The sequence below is a fragment of the Phasianus colchicus genome, chromosome Z (assembly GCF_987193195.1).
Source record: "Phasianus colchicus chromosome Z, bPhaCol1.hap1.1, whole genome shotgun sequence".
Classification (NCBI taxonomy): Eukaryota; Metazoa; Chordata; class Aves; order Galliformes; family Phasianidae; genus Phasianus; species Phasianus colchicus.
The window spans coordinates 17,275,625-17,293,642 of NC_143476.1; positions in this window are offsets into that span (position 1 = coordinate 17,275,625).

The window sequence follows — 18,018 nt, forward strand, 5'->3', positions numbered from 1 at the left end:
AACAGGTATATTGAGTAATAACCTTCAATTCTGTGAGAGAAACAAGTGCTACAGCTTTTTTTACTTAATTAATAAATCAACAAGTTACAACTGAACAACAAGTATAGATCAAAATGCTTCTTTAGGTAACATATAAAAGTCTGTACAGAGCCTCTTGCTGCCTTTGGCTTTATCTAGTACCCAAATGAATAAACAGCCACCAAAACATTAGTATTTCCTCAGAGGAAAAAAGAAAAAAAAAGAATGTAAGAGTAAACCTTTGATCCAGATTTGGCTGCAGATTGAATACAGCTGTGACCACAGCAGTTTTCAATTTTTTTTATTACTCCCAATTTCTATCAAATGACTGTGTGCATGCATGCCTTATATAAATGATAGTAGTTGCCCTCATCTCCTTTCTTTGATTTTTTTTTCTAACGTAAATGAGCCTGAGGGCTTTAATTTGATTCAAAATCTAGATGAATAAAGCAGAGTGAACTTATTCAACACTTGCAGTAAACATATAATATTTGATTGAAACACTATTTTGAATTCAATAAAAATTTCAGAAATAGTTGCATTTTCAGGCTTGCAAAACAGAACTATTTTTCTGACAGGGAAAGAACTTGTCATTTATCTAGAAATAAGTACATATATATTTATAAGAGTTAGGCCAGATGCAGTCAGCAAAACAATGCATAATTACTTGGCAGTTAGAAAGCTATGCATTAAAATACTGTTTAGAATAGCTTTTATGTTTATAATAGCAAGGGTAGTGCAAGAGAAATATTTTAGGGAACATCCCCAGTTTGAAAAATGAAGTTTGGCTAAATAAGACTATCTTTTTAAGTTAATACTTCATGACTCTTCTGTGGGTTTTCTGCATTTCAGTTAGTGTGGACCTGGTTTTGCTCGGTAGGATTAAATGTCGCAGTTACATTGCATTTCTCAGGAGATATTCCTGCTGAGTTATGTTTTTTTAGATATTCTGACAAGACGAATTGGAATCCTGCTACCTCCCTATCAGTAATAATGGACAATTATCTGATCTGGGCAGGGAGATCTCCTTAAAAAGATGTTTGTGAGAGAATGTTAAAGATGTAAATGCAAATGATGTTGAGAGCAAGAGTTAAATGACTGGGAACGTCTCTAAATACAGTAAAAAGGAAATTTGAGTACCTATAATGGAGAAGTGTCTGCTTCATGAATATAGACAGCTTATTTTCTTCAAAATCCTTTTTTCACCTTCTTCTCAAAATGACAGCTGTATGTGTTGTCTTGTTTGAACTTGGATATTTATTTTCATTTTAACATAGTCCTTGGTAAGAGTTGAAAATAAGATATATTTTGAGGAGATGTTTGCTGAGTAGTTATCTTCTCTTATACTGTCAAACTTGGGTTGAAAAGACAGATCCTGAGTGCTCAAGGAGACCTTGCATCTTTTAGAACAACAAACTTAAATGTCAAGAGTGCACTATTGATCAAAATATCAGCAGGCTGACAACACAGCAGCCACTTGACAATAGAGAAAAAAATTACTCCTGTCCATGGTTATGTAAAGTCCTTCATCAGATTTTCAGTCTTCCTAGAAGTATACTTATCATCCAGCTCTGGCAGACAATAAGAAGTGCTATGAATAAACTTACTGTCAGTTGCAATTATGCTCTTCTTGGACTATTAAAAAGCAGACAGCAGTCTGGCAGAAGCCAGTCTCCAACATCTTGATAACCTGACCAAACTGTCTAAGTACTAAAGGCTGGCCATCAATGCTAAGATATGTTTCTACATGAGTTCCACTGCTGATATATTTCTCAGCATGCCACTATGAATCAAGATCAGAAGTGCAGCAGCTCCTTTCCTAGGGCTTCACTTGGCCTCCTGGCTGACCAGTTGTGACTGCTACACGTCTCCACCTTCAGCTTCTTTCATGTCTTTCTCATAAGCCACCTCAGAACCTGTTTTACTGTATTAAATTTCTGTGATTGCTGGCAGCTTGCTTGGGTGCTGAGCACACTCCTGCCTTGCCTTTGGCTTGGCTTTTCCTACTTGAACAGTGTCTTTTGTGATGATAGCCATTACTAAATAATATAAAATAATAAAATAAAAATAAAATGTTTTTATTCACCCTGAGACACACTCAGATGTATGTTTTCTGAAACAGTAATTTCCTTTTTAACTGTACAATATTGTGCTCAAACCATTCTCTTAAAGCTTACTTTGGACACAGAGCATAATGTTGGCATATCTCAGATTGCTTGAAGTCAGCAAGCATATTGATTATCATGCCATTAGCCTCGGAGCTAGAGTATCCCCTGTGCCTCACAAATGCTATGAAATGCAATCACACAGCAATAGAGTGATGGATATTTTTCACAATAATGACTGTCCTAGGCATAAGCCATCTTCAGCCATCCTTCTCTCTTCCAGAGACACATGTCACTCCTTGCAGTGAGTCACCTGATAGTTACATTTTAGTCTGAAAATCCGGACCGTTCCCAATGCTACCATTCAATCAGTCTTTCAGTATATGAGAGACAGTTCCATTGATCAATATGGCATACATGTTACTAGCAGCAACATACGTTAAAGAAGATAAATGACTCTAAAAAGAATGGAAATAGAGGGATTTCTTGGAATTTTGCCCAAGTACTCTGACAGATTTGTCAATGCTAGGCTATATATTACAACAATTTTAAAACTCAGAGAAGAAGATCCACAGGTTACTGTATTCTATGTCCTCCTAGGAGACACAAACATATTCTTGCCCAAAGCCATGTATCTTTTGCTATGTTCCTTTTCTGCCAGGGCCTGATTAATCTGAGAGAGATAACCAGTTCTGATTACGGTCTACTAGAAGAATGATGCTGGCTTCATCATATCTGCTGGTAAAACCTCCTAGACAGCAAATAAGTTTTTCTTAGTCTGAAATGAATTATTCAAGCAGCATGGGAAAAAGAATCTGAGAAAAAGAATATAATAATATAGCATTCCTTGCACTTTTCACCAACATTGAAGTTGGTTGATGTGAGGAAAAAGGTGTGATTTTTAGGCTCTTGACAAACACCCTACATATTTTTCATTTATTGTGCAGTGTTCCTTCTGGGATCACTTATTTGATGAACCTAAACAGATCTTAAGTTTGACTTTACAAAAATGCTGCTGTTAAAACCTGATTCACACTTTACTCAATGTCTAAGCAGCTTTCTAAGGAGGTATGTATTAGCACCCAGGTAATTCTAAGAGGCTGAATTTGAATCAGCAAGACTTGTCTGCGAAAAGTGATACAGGATGAAAGTCAATACTAGTATTTAAGGTTTGGGGAGACTGTACAGAAAAAGTTAGAAGAGAACTGTTTCATATTTGTATTCATTGACTAAGCATAATCCTCTATGCCTATATTTTCACTGCAACAGAATAAATCATGATTGATACTTTTGTACTTTTGAATTCTGAAAACTACACTGTGCTTCAAAAGATCAGCAGAAATGGCAGTCTTGCAATTCAGACTTTTGGATGTTATCCAGATACAGTAACTTTATAAGATGATAAATAATATCCTAGCATATTGCATTGACCTGTGTTATGTCTGTATGTTTTCTAGCTTTTGCTTAATGAATTGCATTTATCTTGTCCATCTGTTTTCCTTTTTGTCCTGTTAAAAGTACCATTTAGCAAAGGGGTAGATAATAAAAGAAAGGCCCACTCAGTACTTTCCAAGTAAGATAGGTTTCCACTGATGAAATAGTGAAATCTCCATCAGATTTTGTGAGTCTTAACCAAAAAATACAGTTCTTTGGGTTGCTGATCTACTGAACATGAAAAACTTCTACAGGCATATTGCCCACTAAATAATGAAATGAAAATGAGAAGACCTTTGTTTATGATTTTCTTTAAAATGTATTCTTGCTTGCAATGCTTGTAATATTGTCCTCGTTAAAATTGTTTAAAAATAATTTATTATGCTTAACATAAAAAATGAACACCCATCACAAGAATCTAAGCAGATAACCAAAAATTCTCTATTGTTTTTATGAATTATATTTCTATCAGTTTCCCTAATATAACTTATGCTGCCTTCCAGTACTTACAGGGAGCTTATAAACAGGAGGAACAGCAATTCTTTATACAAGCAGATGGTAATAGGGCAAGGGGAAATTAGTCTGGAGAAGAGGAGGCTCAGAGGAGACCTCACTGCACTCTACAACTTCCTAAAGGGAGGCTGTGATGAGGAGGGGTTTGGCCTCTTCTCCCCGGCAACAAAGAGGACACGGGGAAATGGCCACAAGTTGTACCAGAGGAGATTTAGATACATAAGGAAAAGCTTTCTCTCAGAGAGCTGTCAGGCACTGGAATGGCTGCTCAGGGAGGTGGTGGAGTTGCTGTCCCTGACAGTGTTCAAGAGGCATCTGGATGAGGAGCTGTGAGATCTGGTTTAGTGCTTGTGGTAGCAGTGGTAATGGGAGGACAGTTGCACCGGATGATCTTGCAGGTTGTTTCCAATCTTGTGATTCTATGATTCTACGAAATGGTTTTAAAATAAAAGAGGGGAAATTTAGATTAGATGTAAAGAGGTTCCTCTAGGCTGAATGAACTAAGAAACTTCAGCCGCTCCTCGCACATTTTGCCGTCAGGACCTCTTCCTATCTTTGGGCGCTCTCTAATATTTTTATGTCCATGGACCGTGGCATCCAAACCCACACCCAGTGCTCTAGGTGGCTACACAGTGGAGAGTAGAGTGGAACAACGTTTCCCTCACCAGCTGGCAGTGCTGGGCCAGGGTACGGTTGGCCCTTTGGTCTGCCAAAGCACTCTGCTGGTTCAGTTCCAATTTGCCATCAGCCTGAGCACCAAGATCCCTTTGCGCAGGGCTGCTTTCCAGCTTCTCCTCCCCCTGTCCATACACATAGCCTTGGCAGATACTGCCTATCCTCTGTGAGTCTGGCCTTCAGCAACAACCATGTGCTGTGTGCTGGCTTCAAACGGACTGAGTGGCATATAACATAACTAATAAGTAAGAATGCATAGAATCTTCTCAAAACCACGTGCCACTGTCCAGTCACCTTCTAGCAGCACCACATGCTTGAGCCATTTTCCATAAAGAGGCACAGCGAATGAGCATAAGGAGCCTCTCACAGCTCCAGCTGAGCCCTATCTATTATATTTGCCCATGCCTCTATACCTCTCTTCCACCAGTGTTTGCCACAGCTTGTACTCATGAGGAAGAGCTGGATCTATTAGTGTGGACCAGAATATTTCCTGTGCTGGGAGATACTATCCTATCTTTACACTGCCATTTGCTACGGCAGTTTTATGAGTGTTGCAATGCAGCTAAGTCTTTGTCATCAAGAACTACAAGGGCAGGAAGATCAAGTTTTGTTTGCAACTACTGAAGAGACTAATCATGTTGCAAGTATGATTTCATCCAAAATGGTTCATTCTTCACTAATGAAGATTTATCTTTTGTAATTTGAATTTCACATCATATTTATGCCATTTTCTTTTATTTTCTGGTTTAAATTAGCATTTATTTTGTGTCAGAGAATAAAAAGTATCAAATATTTCTTTAAATTTTATGGTAAAATAAATTTTAAGCAAGTGTAAAGATAGAAATGAGTAAGATGAGTCATGTCAAAATGAAAATTCATTGGAATTAAAATTTCAATTTTACTGACAAAATATGTTATTGTCTCTCAGTACTCTGTAACACAGTACCTACTAACTGTATTTATTTACTGTTATTTTATCTTCATTCTGGGAGAGAGTGGCACCAAACTTCTTTAGACTGAATTCTTCCATTTTTGTACAAAACCTTCCACTATATTTAGAAAAGTGTTTGCTTTATTTTAAGTGCTTTTGAAGGTATGTCAAAATTAATCTTTGATCTATCTCCCCTTTCTCAGCATTTGTAATGAAACTGTAAAGTTATTTTCTCTTGATCGTTCTCCACCTTTCCCTGAAAACATAAAGCTGCCAATAAACCAAGATCCAGTACTGAATGTCTCAGTGCACCGTGCACTAGCACCACTTGAAGATACACTATGTATGTTTGCCTATTTGTCTTATTTCTTCTTATTATTCTACTAAATATGAGTGTGCAAGGTGAAGAGAATGAAACTGAGATGTATAATGATCCCGGCAGAAACGAGTTACCCTGTAAAAACTCCTCTTCTGCCTCTCCCTTCTTGTGTCTTTTATTCAGGTCTGTCACTCCTGCAGGTCCTCGCTCACACTTGTCCCAGCTACAGAGCTGCTACTGCGGCCCACAGGGAGCAGAGCTGGCCCTGAGCATCCGACGCCTCCACAGTAACCAACACTCAAGCAGTTTCAGGAAGGTTGCTAAGCCAGAACATTGTTCACTCTCAGGGTGAAAAGCAATTTTTGTGAATTTTCTACATGGAGCAGCAGAGTTAACAGCCTTGCCTGCTCCTGTCCAACAGTGTTAGAGCCAATTCCCTAACTTAGACTGAATGTGCTGGGTCAGTTGCTTTCAGAATCAGGTCAAAGAACTAGTACTGTACTCCTGTTTGTTATCCAGCATCAGAAATCTGACAGATTAACGCGGTAGTAAATTCTCACCTGTCTTTATCACTTACTGGTGAAGCAGAATTTGAACTTGCCACAGGTGCAGTACAATTCAGGAAATGAGTTTTGCTTGGACTTCAAAAAATATATTTTTAATCTTTTAAAAATCATGTGTTGTCTGTACTACTTGTCATGTTTTACAGTGGTGAGAGATCTTTCATTGAAATGGCCAAACTGGCCAAACAAATGGAAGGTCCCAGGGAATGGTATGGAGACTGAAACATCCTGGTTATGCGTGTCTTATAATATAAGGATAATGTTATTCTCCTTAGGAATTTTTTATTTTTTTTTTGCTTTTGTTCTTTTGAAAAAGATTTATTTTTACAGCTCTATTTCTTCAAAGAATGATTTCTTTTCTTCCCTAGCTATTTTCATCACATTTCACTGCTTTTACATGAACCAAAATATTTAAAATGTTTTCCATTAACATCAGTAGTAGCAAGTAAGAAGCCTTTTTTTTTTTTTTTTGTCTGATTAATTGAAGGACAGGAGGGTTGAAATCAGATCATCTAAAAAAATCAACCACATCTAATATTTTTCAGTTTCACCCTGCTTGTAAAACTGAAGGCTTTCATTTTTCTGCCCTTTAAGGCTAGTTCTCCAAACAGCAGAAAGACCAGATGGTATTGTTTTAACAAAGATAAGATTGTATTTCTATTTGTTTAAATTTCTGCTACCCTGCCAATTAAATTATGTAATACCTTCTGACACGGAACATTTCTCATATTTAAAAATATATGAGTTAGGTGATACCAAAGTAGATTAACAGCTTGAAGAGAAGAAGGACAGACTGGGTTTTTCTTTCACAAATCGGCAGAAATGGATCAAGTCTTTTGTCTGACTCAACATTTCAAATAATGATTTGTAAACCAGCCAACAAAACACTGACGCTTGACCCTGTGAGCAGAGGTTTGTTTTTCTGCCCAGAAGTGCAAAGCTGCCAGCAGGCTGTGCAACGTGCAGGCTGGTTGCCAATGGAAGGAGATGTGGGAGGTGGCCTATTTCCCCCCCTGCCCTTTTGACAGACCAGCCTTGCTGTCCAAACATCCAGCAAATGGAGTAATGAAAAGCCAGGCTTTTTGCAGCAGGAGCAATGAGCTGAAGCAGCCTTGGAGAGCGACATGATCCCTTGTGAGGGCCAGGGAGGGAACACAAAGCGCAGGAGCAGGAGGAGGCCGTAAGACCTGCCTTAAATTATGGTAGCTGGCCTGTGTCACTTTGGCCTAGGACGTGGAACACCAGCTGCGCAGCGGCACTGCTTCTTCGTGTTTGTCAAGAGGATGAGTTATCTTCAGACTTTCTTTGTCCTTGGAAGTTACACATATAAATCAAATATTTTTAAGTGGGTCAATTGGAGGTGCTCATCTAGTGCATTGCAAAGTGAGATTTGGTTCAAGTGAGGGTTCTAAACGTTATCGTATGAACAATAACAACTGCTGAGTGCAGTGGCTTTCTTGTAGCCCATCAGCAAACATGATGCTTGTAGGTTCAGGAGTTCCTCAGAAATTATGCTGAGTACACTAAAAATATCCTGTCCTTCTGCTAGATTGAGCTATTTAATCATCTTTGTAAGATCAAGCCCTCTGTGAAGGTTTGAGAGCAAATCAATCAGTGCTGCTGGAAGAGGTTGTGCAGTTTCAAATGAATCCAGAAATTGCTTGGAATTTGAGAACAAAATAGATACCTAAGCTCTTCAGTTCCATGTTTTCTGTTGAGGCCTTGCTTTAATGTTATATGTGGGACATGATTTTGGCTCATGTTCTTCATGTGTTTTCAGAAGAACTGCAGAGACCAGAAAACAAGCATGTGAAAATGCACAACTACAAGTACAAGTCTTAATTACCATCAATCTCTTCTACAGTGTCTGTTTATTCCAAGTTCTGAACCTTCTATTATTTTAGTCCATATAAACTAGGATTGTTTTGAGAACGCTTTTTGCTTCATTATCTTACAAATCTCATGCTAGCCTCCAAGCCTAATCCATCTGATAATTTTTGAACAGCTGGGTCTCTCTGTTTTACCAGTCTAGCCCAGTTTAGCATTATCAGCAAACCTAGGTACATTTGAAACCACATACTACCTTCAAGGTCAGTTATGTCCACAAAGAAACCAGCAATAAAGGAATAATAATAAGATAGAATAAAAGCAATGAAATTCACTTATAGCTGAAAAGTACCTTGCATGTCCTACAAAAAAAGAAGTAAAATACAATACCTTATAAAGCTGTTCAAGTGCCACTTTGTGGTGCTTAATTTAAAAAGGGCATGTGGTTTGTTTCGGTCTTGTTTGTGGTAGTCCTTACTCTTATTTTGTTCTTTCATGTCTCTGGAAAGCCATGTTTTCATGACAGAAGACTTCTGGGAGAACTTGACTATATAATTTTTTTATGATGACATCTAGGAGGTCCAATTTTTTAAAAAATAAAACAATACCATATCTTCCTCTTTGTTGCATATCTTTTCCTTTTCCTGCATGGTAGACCTGAAAGGAAAAAGTAGTGGAAATTAGCCAAGCTTCAGAGAGAAAAAGTCAAAACAAAAGAACATTCAGGGAGATGAATGTTATTAAAGATGAATATATTTTCACCTTGAAGAATGGATCCCAAACTGAGCCATGTTTCTATGAAAAAAGAAACCCTCCAGGAAGGGGATGGGTGTCCAGGGAAATAGCTGTGAGAGTGCACTCCTGAAGTGACTGTCCTGCTTTTTTTATGGAAAGCTTATTCTGAGTGAGCTCTTTAGAAAAAAACTGTACGTGTGTGTGTGTGTGTGTGCAGAAGTATTCTTTTTCTGCAGAATAAATTATATGCCGAAGCACCTTTCAAAAGTAGATTTTCACACAATTTCTTTTAAAATACATATCATAAACAAGCAAAGAATCAAGTTAAACCTGAACTTTTGTCCAACTTTTGACTTCTTTGATTCCTTTTTAAAAAATGTTTATGATGAGTGAAGATGAACTTAAGCACACTGATTCTTGGCCAGCACACTATTTTCTATAATATCTCTGTGCCAGATGATATTTATGACTGCCTTCCTTCAGTTTTCTGTCTTCCAGTGTACCCCACAGCTGCACCCTTGCTGCAGCTCTTCTGTACTTCTTCTCAGCTGAGCCATCACAGGGGTAAGCAGCCTTGCTTTGAGATCAGCAAGATTGGCAAGAGCTAATTCAGCTTGTTCTTGCTTTCCATGTTGTATTCTGATTTTTGGTGGCTATGATGATGCTCTTAAGCACAGAAACAAGCGCCTTAATGAAATACAGATAGACATTTTTCACTAAATCAGAAAGATAATTAAAGTATTCAAGCACAACAGTACTACATCTATTTTCCCCCTTCAGGAATTTGTAGTGAGTGTTCATTAATAAATTACTGCCTAGTGGTACATGAACAGATGTGCCAATGTGGACTGCTGTATCTGCATTGAATATAATCACATTCAGCACAGATCTCAAAATCTGCATTAGTACATCCCTGTTCAGATCTGAAGCTTTTTTTTTTTAATGTCGGGTGTTCAGACTGTGTCATTGTTTCTATTATTTTCCAAAAACTGTAATCAAGTCCCCGGCCTGTCATTTTCTTGGCTTTCACAGTTTTAATTAAATAAAGTAACTACTGTAGCCCACCACTGTAGCTCTTTGTAATGGATTATTTTCACCGTACTCCACCTTGCATTTGGGGAATGTCCTATAACCTTCCTAACTGTTTGTCTTGGCTCTTTCCTAAAATTAAGCTCATAAAAAATCCATGCTGTTGCCTCCACAGAATAATAGAAAACTGTAAATGATTATTCAACTTGATTTTCTCTTCTCTCTGTGGGGTGGACAGAAGAGAGGATTTAAGCCTTAATACGTTATGTAGTAGGATACAAAACAAACAAAAACAAACAAGAAACCCCACACTGAATTAGCTGTTTGACTACAGAAGTAAATATATATATGTATTTCTAAGTTTCTGTGAGCATGTGCTATAGCACTTCTTTCTGAGTGGAATCCTAAAGAATTAAAAATAGAAGAAATCACTTGCCAATATGAAGTTCAGGCCCAAGTACTACTTTGCAATAGCAAACCATAGTTTTTATATCTTTTCTGAAATCCCAAATAATTTACAATTAAATGTTTTTTTAATAATTAGAAGTATTACAGATAAATTTTCAGTGCCTGTGGAAATAAAGGAATGTTTATATGAAATGAGTCTCATCCTTGTTGTTTGGTCTTGGTCTTGTTGTTATTTTATCCCATTCTGCAGCCAAATTCTAAAGTACACAATTTTTTTTTTTTTTTTGAAAAAATACCCAACAAGTGAGTGCATTCATTCTTTGAATTTATTTTTGTACATCTTTGCTACTAAATGGTAGTACTTGCTCCAAGTCCAATAGGTAGAATATTCAGATAAACTTACATTTGAAGGATAAGGTCCTGAAAATTTTAAAGCTTTTATATACATAGCTTCTTTTCTTGCACAGAAACTGCAGGAAAAGTAGTAAGGTACATAAGTTTTGCAGGCATTGTTCCACAAAAATTTACTCCTGATATTAGTAACGCACTGTATAATTCGTTTCTCAGACTGTTAGCAAGATAGCAACTATCTTCCCATGTTTCTTAACCTCCCTTATCTCATATACCTTAACATTATCTAATATTCATATCTTAAATCAACAATTGTTGCTCCAAGATAGCCACTAAACAGATGTGCAATAAACATTAACCTATGCAACAATTTTCTTCTGTACTCTCCAATTACTCAAATTATTCATATTGATTTTTTAAATTATTCAGCTTGTTCTTACATGTGGTAATTTGTTGAATCAATTTTGGTTTAATTTCCTATTAAAGCCACATAAATCTTCTATGTGCCTCTTTGCCTGAGTGATATTGACTCTTTGCAAACAATTCAGGGGCTTTATACATTTTTCAATATTCATCAATTTAAACACGATGCAATTTTTTGCTTTGGATCCATATTTCTGAGACCTGAAATTTAGGTGAAAACCTGCTTAAGATTCGGGATATTTTTTTCATTTCAAGTATTGATGCAACTGATTTAGGCACTTGAACAAATGAGGAAGCATGAAGTTCATTGTTCTCAGAATATTGGATGTCATGCTTCTGTTGTTCTTGCACACTAAATTTAATCTCAGTAGAAAAACAGTGAGAAAGACATTTTTTTTGCATCCTTTTAACTTTACAGTGGAGTGCTATTAATCTTTCATCTTGATGGAATACAAAAAGACTGGCTAAACTGTTTTAGTTCTCAAATACAGTCTACTGCTTGATCCCACAAATTTCAGGCTTCTTGCTATACCTCATAAATTCCACATTATTTTCCTTTGCTTGTAAGTCTTTCCTCCATGGCAAGCTCTATGAACACAGAAGTAGCATCCTTTGTAGGCTGATAGAGCCATAAGAACTGCAAGAACAAATTTGTTCATTTCCCCATAGATCTCCATAATCTGTAAGTGCTGACAGAAGAAAGGTAAAGACATATCTCCTTGTTACATGTAAAGATTGGCTGTGGAAATTCCTAGAGCATGGTATGTACAGTGTCGTTGAATTTGAGAGCAGCCTGTGCTTCCTAAATCATTTTCTCTAAGATGACCATGAGCTGGTTAGCAATCTTACATTGGTGGCATCCATCCTTCAATGGAAACAAAAACAGCGAGTGACTCCTACTTCTTTCACTGAGCTTGAGCCCTGACACCAATATGCTTCAGTGCATACAGTGAGAAAGCAGAACTGCATTCAGACATATCAGGATTGATTCTCCTTCATACAGCTTTCTGATTCTCTGAAACTTTCCTTTGATTTTTTGTAAGTTATTACTTATCCTCTGCAGCTTTCTTTGAAGATCACGGAATATCAGCAATAATAAGAAGTGGTTGAGTATGAATTCTCACGAAAAAAAATGATCTTTCATAAAGTTGAAGTGCTAGTCCTGACTTCACAGAGGTGCAAAAATTTAATTGGTGATTTTGATGGCTCAAGGAAGATAAGACATTTCTCTAACTGTATCCGAATTTCCCTGAATTATATCTGAATAAAGGTGAAAACTGATTTAAAAGATATAAAGAATTCATAAACTTATTAATAAAAAGATCATTATAAGCTTAGTTTTTGTGGTTTTTTTTTTTTTCTGAGTGGTCTTAAGCACTAGATGCTATCAGTAAAAAACTGATATTCAGATACTTCATTTTCCTGAACTACACAGCCTCTCCAAACGATGTAGAAAGTCCTACCCATGTGAAGACTAGGATTTTTGAAAACTGGAAATTCTTCTAATTTGTATTTCAAAAACAAAGGATTTATTTTAAATAGCTAGTGCTCCAAACTATTAAAGATCTTTTGAATTACTGATTAAATTCATGGAAAGTTTCATTCTGCATGATATTGTGTTGAAGCAAGTCCTACAAGCTGAAGTTTGTGTTGTAATAAGGAGGTCTTTCAAGCATTTTTTCAGTAGGTCTGAAAACTGAGTACATAAACCAACCTTTCCTTTTCTACCTTTTAAATATGTGCAGTCCCACATTCTTTGTCATGACAGATTGCTTCTAGAACTTCCATATCCCTCTGATCTTTGATTCACAAAATGGCTGAAGTTGGTGGGAAGCTTTGGATCCAATTGACCCAGCCCCTGCTGAAGCAGGGGCACCCAGAACAGGGAGGTCAGAACAACGTTCAAGTGGCTTTTGGAGATCCCCAAGGAGGAGACCCCACAGTCTCCCTGGGCAGCCTGTGCTAGTGCTTCATTACATACATGACACAGAAGTGCTTCCTGGTGCTCAAAGGAAACCTCCCGTGTCCCAGTTTGTGACCACTGCATCTTGTCCTGGCCCTGGACATTGCTGGCTCCATCCTTTTTGCACCTTCTCTCAAGGCATTTGTAAACACTGATGAGTTTCTCCCAGAGCCTTTTTTATTCCAGGTTGAACAACTGCACAGAGTACACAATGCTGAATGGAGTGGATTCATAGAAGCATAGAATTGCCTGGCTTGGAAGGGACCTCAATGATCATCAGCTCCAACCCCCCCGCTGCAGGCAGAGCTGCCAACCTCCATATCTAATACTAAACCAGGCTGCCCAGGGCCCCATCCAATCTGGCCTCGAACACCTCCAGGGACAGGGCATCCACAACCTCCCTGGGCAGCCTGTTCCAGCACCTCACCACTCTCTCTGTAAAGAACTTCCCCCTGATATCCAACCTAAATCTTCCCTTCTTCAACTTAAAATCACTTCCCCTTGTCCTGCCATTATCTACCCAGTTGACTCCTGTCCTGTTTGTAGGCTCCCTTTAGGTCCTGGAAGGCTGCAATTAGGTCACCCTGCAGCCTTCTCTTCTCCAGGATGAACAAGCCCAGCTCTCTCAGCCTGTCTTCATAGCAGAGGTGCTCTAGCCCTCTGATCACCTTTGAGGTCCTCCTCTGGACCCTCTCTAACAGCTGTCTTTCTTGTATTGGGCGCCCCACACCTGGACACAGTACTCCAGATGGGGCCTCACAAGAGCAGAGTAGAGAGGGACAATAACCTCCCTGCTGGCCACCCCTCTTCTGATGGAGCCCAGGATACCATTTGCTTTCTGAGCTGCATGAGCACACTGCTGGCTTATGTTCAGTTTTTCATCCAAAAGGACCCCCAGGTCCTTCTCTGCAGGGCTGCTCTCAAGGACTGCTCCTCTCAATCTGTATATATGCCTGGGATTCCTCCAGCCCAAGCGCAAAACCTTGTACTTTGTTGAGTTGAACCTCATTATTTTCACCCTGGCCCACCTTTCAAGTGTGCTGAGGTCCCTCTGAATGGCATTCCATCCTTCCATTGTGTCAACCACACCACTCAGCTTGGTGTCATCAGCAAACTTTCTGATTGTGCACTCAATTCCATCACTGATGCCATTGATAAAGATGTAAAAGAGCATCGATTCCATGATAGTCCCCTGAGCGATACCGCTCATTATAGGCCTCCATCTGGACATAGCAACACTGATCACTATCATTTGACTGCGGCCTTCCAACAAATTCCCTATCCACTGGGTGGTCCACCCTTCAAGTCCACATCTCTCCAGTTTGGAGATAAGGATGTGGTGGGGGACCATGTCAAAGACCCTGTACACTTTCAGGTAAATGGCACTGATCACCTTCCCCTTGTCCACTAGTGCTGTCACCCCATCATAGAAGGCCACCAGATTGGTTACTCATGACCTTCCCCTGGTGAAGCTGTGCTGGCTGTCGCAGATCACACGTTCATTCCTCATGTGATTTAGCATGTCATCCAGGAGAATCTGCTCCATGATCTTCCCAGGAACAGAAGTGAGACTCACCAGTCTGTAGTTCCCTGGGTCCTCCTTCTTCCTTTTCTTATAAATGGGAGTGACATGACCCTTTTTCCAGTCACCAGGGAACTCAACTTTTCAGGAAATTCCAGTAGTAGTGTGAGGTGTGGCTTCTCTGTACCAAGTTGTGTTGATTCTTCCTCAATTTGTTGGATACATCCACACACCAATTTTATTCTTTAGATATATTTTTGATCATTTGTCTCATACATGTAATGTGGGTTAGGTCTATAGCTCACCAGCTCTTTGCTAGAATCTTATAGTTTGCAGAAAATTAACTACCTTCCAGTCCTTCAGTACACAGGCAGTTTTAATCAAGATTCTACGCTTATATGTCTGGCAAATCCTTGTGTCCCTGTCAAACCTGGTGAGTGAATACAATCTGGTCCTCACAATTGGTTATTGTTCAGTTTAGTCCATTTTTCCTGTATGTTCTGTAATGTCATCTACCAGCCCAGTGCCTATTGCTAGTTTTGCCTGCTGTTTCTCAACTTCAGTTAAGATCTGTCTTGAGTTCGCATCCTAAATTTAAGAGTAATCACAATCCTTTCCTTTTTTTTTTCTTCTTTTAATCCATATTGGATTATTAAATCCATTTGCCATTCAAGCATGCAAACTTAATGCTTCCTACAAGAAATTTTCTATTGTTTTCTTTTGTTTTGTATTTGTGATTATTGGTGTTTGCACTGTATCTTCATTATGGAGTTTTTAGTTTTTATCTTGTAAAGACTTTTCTATTTTCTCTTAATAAGTCTCATTTTTATGTAACTTTGTCACTTTGAAAAAAAATGTAAGATTTTTTGCCCATGTAGATTCTGCAATGGACATTAAGTGCAAGAATCCTATGACATGATGTCATTGGATTGTGATGTCATGCAGCTGCATAAACAGTGTTTTGCATGCTGCTCAGAACAAGCTGAGGTGTTGTTTTGACCGATGATGTTCCCCATCTAACTCCTCTGCAAAGCAGTTGTTTGTTGCATCTAAGGATTCAGCCTCAGCTTCATAATCTGATAGGCCATCCATCCAAACTACATGGGGGTAATTGCAATCTGCTGTTTCCTTTGTGTTTGCTGGCCTCCCAGACTCTTTGCTGTCACTCAGGATGTCAGGCACCTATCAAGCTTGTTGTCACGTTCTCATTTCCACACTACTTCTGGGAAGGTTTATCAAGACCTATGAGATGGACTGATGCCAGATTGTTGGCAGCAGTATGGATAGCCTAGGTGCAGCTAAACAGGGGTTGCCAGTAGATGTTTTCACAGTACTAGTTGTTGTTGTCTGTTAAATTTAAACTGAATAAATGTTCTTTTGAGGGGACAAGGAACAGATAAATGAGAGGATGAACAGTGTAGAACAGGAGTAATTTTCTGTCAAACAGGTGCTGTGCTAACATTCATGGACTACTTTGATCACATACTCTTAAGATAGTTATTTTCAAGAGGCACATAACACAGGGACTGTCCCGCTTGCAGTAGTTTCAAGTGATTACTTTATGACTAAATAAGTCCATGCAAATTTATATAACCCTGTTTCATAACTAACCACATTTATAGAAACCCCAACGTTCCCAAGGAGGACACAATTTTTAGAAGCATTAGCAACCATCTACCTGTTTCCTCACAGCACGTCTGCAGCTGGCTAGCAAAGTTTCAATTCTGAGTTGGATTGTCAACTCAGCCCATTTCAGAAAGGATGTATTTTAATTCCTGGAGCTAAAGAATTAGTGCACTGTAAATTAGTTAATCGCTTTCATATCTCTTGGTATATGATGTTCACAGTAAGAATGTACCCAAGATGTCATGTGAAAAATCTGTTACAAAATTTTAATACCTGTGTACCAAAAAAATTAGACTAGCTTTCTTGCTCTCTCTCTCTCTATAAATGGATATATTGCCCACATATGCCATGGGGTATTGTTTGAATTAAAAATTAGTGATTGAATTTCGTAAACTCTAATTCAGATTTTGCCTGCATACACTTGTTGATAGTTATGACTGATCACAGAAAATAAATTGGCTGAAAGTAAGCCTGAATTGAATTTATTTTGTTTGATACAAGATAAGCATGAAATAATCTCTTCAATTCTATTATATTTTAATATGATCTTTTTTTCATTGAAATTCAGATACACGAGAAATAAATATGAATGAGAACCCGGTCTTCATGTTAGTGTCAGCTATATTTCTATGCCTGAACAACTGATTAATAACATTACCCAATTAACAGCGTCCAATGATACAGCTGATAGATATAGGTAGATACCATAAGGAGTAAAATACAGTGCTTTACTTCTTAAAAAATGACTATACTCAACAGCTGCTAATGATACCGCTATTTAGATGTCATAGCTTTAGTTACAACACCTGTACACAAGTGGTTCATATTTACATTTCAAATCATTCGTAAAAACGATTTGTTAGAAAAACTGAAACTTATTTATGCCAGTACCTAAAATTAGGAGCATATACTTTCCTTCTGTTCAGGAAACACATGAGTTTTTCTGTGATTCTTTCAAGATTTTTTTCTTTTCTAATGATGTGGAAATAAGTACGTGCTTTAAGTTCCTGTTCTTAACTGGAGGCATTAAAAAAAATCTTAATAAACAGCCTTGACATTTTTCAACTTTTGAATAAGTGTATTATTTTGACATACTGATTTGCTTTTATTCGCTTACAGTGTTATGTATATGGATATTACGCTGAAGTATTCTGATCTTTACAATTTTGTAAATTGAAAACAAAGCTTTTGGGAGTAGAATTGCTTAATACAAAAAGTGAAGACCTGTAGGATAAAAGGTAACATGAGAGTAAATTTGCCAAAGTTTTAACTCAGCGCAAAGTTCGCCACTCTAGAAAATTTCTCCAGAAAACTGAAAAAGAGAAATAAAATAAAATCAAACAAAAGACAATGATGAAACTCATAATGTTAGCAGACATGTTCTTTTCTCCACAGTATTTCTTTCAGAAAACATAAAAGTGGTTATATTGCAATATAAAGCAATTATCCACTTTTCCATTTTGATTTTTAATATATTACACCATTGAAATTTATAAAAATAGTTTAGTAATTCTGTGAAGTAAGTGTTCTTTTCTTATGTTTTATATCATGCTTCGTACTAGACACAGGGATTTAT